This window comes from Harpia harpyja, chromosome 21, assembly GCF_026419915.1.
Source record: "Harpia harpyja isolate bHarHar1 chromosome 21, bHarHar1 primary haplotype, whole genome shotgun sequence".
NCBI classification, from domain to species: domain Eukaryota; kingdom Metazoa; phylum Chordata; class Aves; order Accipitriformes; family Accipitridae; genus Harpia; species Harpia harpyja.
In genome coordinates this window covers 17,787,053-17,793,052 of record NC_068960.1, presented here as the reverse complement: position 1 = coordinate 17,793,052, position 6,000 = coordinate 17,787,053, and positions in this window count along the sequence as shown.

Here is a 6,000-nt window from a genome sequence, read left to right as displayed (position 1 = left end):
TGTCATGGGGCAGGTCACTTGAGGTGGGGCTGATGGACCCTGGAATCCCAGCTTGAGATGTTGGGATGCATCTCCTCCAGCATCCTGACCAAAGCCTGCTGGTTTCTAAGGCTGCAGCCCGCCGGGCATGGTGCTATATCGCAGCATGCTTGGCTGTTTAACTTCAGCTTGCTGGGAAAACTCCCTCCTCCTCCTCACTTTCAGGAAAATGAAGAAAGCAAGAGACTTGCTGGTTTCTTAGCAGTTCCTTGCATGTGTTACTGCATAAGCTTCCCAGTTAGCTGGTGGAGCGGGTGGATCTGAGGCTGGGCTGCACCCTGGGGTTAGTGGAGCCGCTGCTGTTGGCTGTGCTTCTCTACTCTTGCTGTTTGCAAGGAATCGGCTCTGCTCAAATACAGCTCTCCTTTGAGGCTTGAACACAAAGAGCCTGGGCATCTTGGCACACACTGTTGTTCTGGGCTCTTTGTGGCATTAGATTTCTGTCTATGTACCAAATCTTCATAAAAATGTGGGTTTGGGGGTTGTGTGTATCTAAAAGTATCAATAGATGCCATGAGCTGGGCTGAAAACAGCCCCTTGGATTTTTGTGTTAGCCAGGGCTGCTTGTGTGTGAATTTCCCTCTGATGATAGAAGGGCCAATTAATCAGTAGAAAAAGTGGAGGCTGTGTAGTCCCCCAGTTATTGCCCATTTCTGCTGTTGCAGGGAAGCTGTTTGGGACTGGCAGTATGGACTCCATGCCTTCTGCCTCTGCAATTTCCATCTTCAAGGAGCTTTGCTTCCCCATAGAAGAACAGAGAAGATTTTTAGCTCTCAGATACTGGCTGGGCTCCTTTCTGCCGGGCATCACCAGCACCAGGGGCTTGCATGACTCGCTCAGAGGGTTCTGCACGCAGTGGAGCACCCACGTGTAGTGATGGGGTATTAGCAAACCCATTTACTGATGAGGTGCAGGCAGGCATGACCCCAGACTCCTGCTCTGCAGCTTTCCCACCCTGGAGGCCATCCTCCCGTGATTCAATATGCTTTGGACTAGGTTTCGAGGGGTATTCACTTCTCTTTTAGTTAATGAAACTGAAGCTGGGTCCTGAGTTCACTGGCAACATGATGTATTTTTTGGACCTCCAGTAAAGAGAGATTTCTGGATGTACATGTCACCTCTGCTCATAAAGAGGCACAGATATCCTCATCTTGAGGTTTTCTTCCGATGTGACCAGAGATCTTCCAACAGCTTAAAGGCCGATGAAGGTGCCCAGCCTGCAGAGAAAACAATCTATCACTTGCCCAGGGAGCCAGAGATCCTCATTACCTAACTGAGGGGGGATAATAATTCCCCAAATCCTATGATATCTGCAGTGCAATAGCTTTTGCTTCAACAGCAGAGAGGTTATAAGGTCTCCCTACATCCACCACCCACTCTAGACAGAGGCAGATAACACAGCCGCAGCACAGACAGCTACTGGGAGCGATGTTGAATTCATCTAGGAGCAATAGCTTCCTCTAAGCTCAATTTCACAGTTGAGTGTATTTCTGCAATAGAAAAAGGTAGTTACAAGAAAGGGGTTATTTCCAGATGAGGCGTGTCCCTGCTATTGCTCATCTTCTTGCGATCGTGCCTGGCTTGGTCCAGCTGGGGTTCCCGCCGGGTGATGAAGCTGGATGCCAGGATCCCTTTGGCTTTGTGGAGAGCTGGGGTCCCACAGGAGGACTCAGCAGTGCCAGCTGCTCCCTGAGAACTGTCACCCACCCATCTGCAGTTAATAGGGTTACTTGGGTCGCAAAAATCTTCTGCCACCCCAGCTGTGCCCAGTGCCAGCCCAGTGATCTCCCGCTTCCTCTTGCACCACTCTGGCTGTGCCCCATCCCCTGCCTGAAGTCCCTCCATAGCTTCCACTCCAAAAATTTCCTTGTTACAAACCTATTTTTAGATGTATTGAACATAAATCAGCTGCCCTCACCTTTTAACAGAGCAACACTTAATTCTGCTGCTGAGATCACAGGTTTCTGCCAGCACAGGGACATAAAATTGCTGGACTGGCTCAGCCCCAAGGTCTATTTATCCAAGACCCCAACTCCCTCTGCGAGCTGGGACTCATGGAGAGGCTGTCTCAGCCGATGATGGTTTAACGCCGAAGCAGAGCTGGGAACAGAAGACAAACCCAGCTCCCAGCACTTCAGTTTGATAATCCAAAAGGTTTTTAAGCAAGCTGTTTCTCCTTCTGGCAGCATAAAAGGTTGTATGCTGAAGCAGCTGCTTGCTGTTTAAATGCTAATATTATTTCTGTGTTTCCCTTTTGAGCTCTTTCTCTCTCTTTTTCAGAGGACAGGGCTCCATCCCCATCCCACCGGGGCCATTGGCAGGGCTCCTGTTGCTGGCTGAGCAGTCACTGGGCTCTCCATCCTGTGGCTTCCCTGGCTGTGATGGTCCCGAAGCCCACCCGAGGCTGTGTGGTGGGGGCTGAGGGCACAGACCTCCACAATCCCACCAGCCACTGCCAGAAAGCAGCACCCTGATAGTGACAGGGGAGAATGGAAAGCCACGCTTGGGATGAAAACTGGGCAAAGGTGGCACCTCCACAGGTAAGGAGTATTTGGGATAATCCTGGAAGAGCTCTCATTTCCACTCATTTGTGTCCCTGGTTTTGATGGTAGCACCCAAATGATGATTGCAATTAGTTAAATAGTGTAGCTGAGCCAAGACCAGAGCCTGGAGCAGAGGACCTTGCCCAGGAGGGCTTGCTTCACCCTTGCGCTGTGCAGGGCTTGTATTTCTCACTTGTGAAAGCAGCATTTTGCTTGGTGATCCTCATCAAAAAGGGCAAACTGGGTAACTGGTGATAGTGTCCTTCCAAGCCTACTTTGGCTCCTTCTCCTTGTCACCTTAGCTGTTTGTTCTCCATACCCTTCCCTCCAGGTAGGTCAAGAGCCAAAATGTTGGTGTTGCAGAAAAACACACCAAAACATTTCATGAGAAAACAATGATTTTTGGATCCCTTTGCCTTGTAGTGAAGATGATCTGGACTTTCATCTCCCAGGGACATAGGGAGTGCTGTGTTCTCTATAAATCAAGCTGTGCCATGCCATCTTAAACTGGACACCCAGGAACTCAGCAGATTCTGGGAAATCAGCACTCAGTGCTGGCTTCAGGTGGGCCAAATGGCACTCTGCTTTGGAGGGAGCTAATGGAGAGTGGAAATATAATGTTGTTTTTCACTGCATATAAATGAGGACCCCGTCTCTCCTCTCCTGACCTGTCGGACAAAGTCTGAGATAAATCTGGAAATCTACTTGCTTGGGGATGTTTTGTCTTCCTAAGTAGCTTCTCTTGCTTATCTGCTGAGTGATCAAACAGAGGCTGTTGATTTATTACCCCTTCTGCTTGATACATGGGCTGCTGCTTATCCTGGGTACTGCACTCTGCTCTCAGAGCTCTTCTCTAATGCCAGCACATTAACAGGGAGGGAGCTGCTCTGCAATGTAATTACAGGGAACGTGACATTCCTGGATATTTTACTTCCCCAGACACAAAGACTCCAGGTTTCCCCGGGTTCCTCAGCACAAATAGCACTTCACTTTCCACCAGCGATCCCCAGTCATTTCCCCTCCTCCCGGTAGCGCTTATCTTCCCTTCCTCACTTCTGGAGTGATGAGGTTAATGTTAAATAAAGTGAGAAGGAAGAATTCTGCTCATGAAACTCTCTTCCACGCCAACACCAAGGAGTCTGCAAGCTGAGCCAGCCCTCAGCAGCAAACAGAAACCTCGGATTGCGTGGATGGGGGCAGCAAATGTTGCAGCCCAGGGTTGGAAACACCCTTCAGGCAAAAAATTAATCTGTCCAAGCTGGGTAATGGGGGAGGCTCTGATTAGAAGAGCAAAAATTGATGCCCAACTCGCAAGTAAAAGCAGAAAGTGGATGCAAAAAACTGAACACGAAGTGTCTGTATGACACTTCCATACACCAGCCAAATGAAAACCTCATCATTTCCTACCCTGCCTTTTTTTTTTTTTTTTTTGCACCAGTCCCTCTCTGAGCAAATTACTCTGGCAGATTCGCTTCCCAGTCTCTCAAGCTATAAAGGGTCTATTTGTAAAGCTAATATCCTCCTGCAGCATTTATGTAACAGGTAAGTTGGGAAACAACCCAGCAGAAACAGGTTTTATTTTCTCCACCGTCAAGATGACCACATTCTCACTTTTTTTTTCACAGTGCTTGAAAGGTGACTTAGAGAACACTGAAGCATACAGCGACTTCACACGAGAGTCTCCTGGGACGTAAAAGAAGCTTGAGGCCTTTTTCCCAACAGGGAGGCCACAGATGAGTGTTTTGTTATTTTGTGTTTGAGGAATCTGAAGAATACCTGATCATCTCAATTTTTTTTTTATTTCTGATTTTAAAAACATTAGAGAAATCAGAGTAAAACTTACTTTCTTTCTCACTTGATCATATTTTCAACAGCACGTTATGTCCTAGCCCTGCCAAGAGCTACAGTCCTGCCATCCCTGGGATCAAGGACTGAATTTGCAGTGCGAGAATAACCAGATAAGACAACATCAGAAAAACAGCAGGAAAATCTTGAAGCTCTTTTTCTTTGCTTTGCAGGTCATTTTACAGAAGGGCACTGGGAAATGAACGGACTAGGGTGCTGCTGGAGGGAGATTTGACCACGCTGGGAGCTCCCATCTGCTGGCCAGACCTCCCTCCAGCACAGCTTTCCCTGGTCCCTGGGGCGGTGCTGCTGGGGGGGGGGTTGTGCTCAGCCTGCCACAAGCTTGTTTTAGCTAGAAAAAGTTCTTTCTTGGTTTTAGACATGTGGATTTCTAGACAGATACCAGGGTGCAATTTTGAATGAAACGGGGGTACGGGGTCTTCAAGTACCCCAGCAGGAACCGATGCGCAGCCTGACCTAGGAGAGCTGGGCAACCTCGTGCCTGTGACACTGGCTTGGGGACAAAGCCCAGTCTCAGAAAAGCCTGGTTATCTGTCCTGTTGTGTGGTCCTGTTAGAGACTGAGTGATTCTGCATCGTTGAAGGCAAAATCAAACGTAGCTGCTCTCCTAACACACGGGAAACTAGGTGGTGGGACAGGGGGAAGAATAGCAGCTTATTTGCGATGTGACTACAGCAGAGCCATGGCTGGAGGCATGTGGCAGAAGCAGGGGCACAGACGAGTGTCTGAGCATGCGACATGGATGCAGTTTTCCTCCTGCTCCTGTAGTTCAGCCTGTCCCTGGGAAGGTGTTCGTGGCCGCAGTGGCGATACCGCTACCCGCCCTCGCACTCCCTCTTCCAAAACTCCCCACCAGCATGGCTTGCCTGGCTGCTATGCAGTTTCTTTCTGAAATTTAAGTCATGAAAAAAATCTTCTTTCCAATTAAGTGGCAGAGGCACCACAGCAGCTCCTTGGAGCTGTCTATAAGCTGGAACAAGTCCTGTCTTCACAACTGGCCCATGGCACTCATCTGCCTGCCACTTCCCCGAGCATGGACCCTTAGCGACCGTGGTCCAGGTCAGCCTGACCCCATGTAACTGTTTGCCTCGTGGGAGTAGCATGAAACAGCAACTCTTCACAAAGCATAATTCCTTGTTACCAAAGGAAAAAATTGTTTTAGGCCAATCTGCCAGGTACTGTAATGTAAGGATGTGAGAATTTGACTTAAAAACATGCAATGGCAATTTTAATGCCAAGCTCTGCCAAAAAAACAACCTGCGGAAAGAACAGCAGAACACTAAAAATATATATATTGCCACCCCCCCTGCCCTTCATCTGCACGAATACTGCAACAAGAGTTCAGATGGCTGAAAGGACTGACACAGAGAAAGATTAATAGAGCTGATTATATATATGTTGAGAACCTGACAGATACCAGGGGGGTTGTCCTGAAGGGATAGGGTCAGGCACAGCCTGAGACAAGGAGCCACTGCTGAAGGGTGCAGCCAGCGCTGCTGGGATGAGACGGGGAGAAATGAAAAAATGCTGGCTGAGGGCCAGGACACTCTGA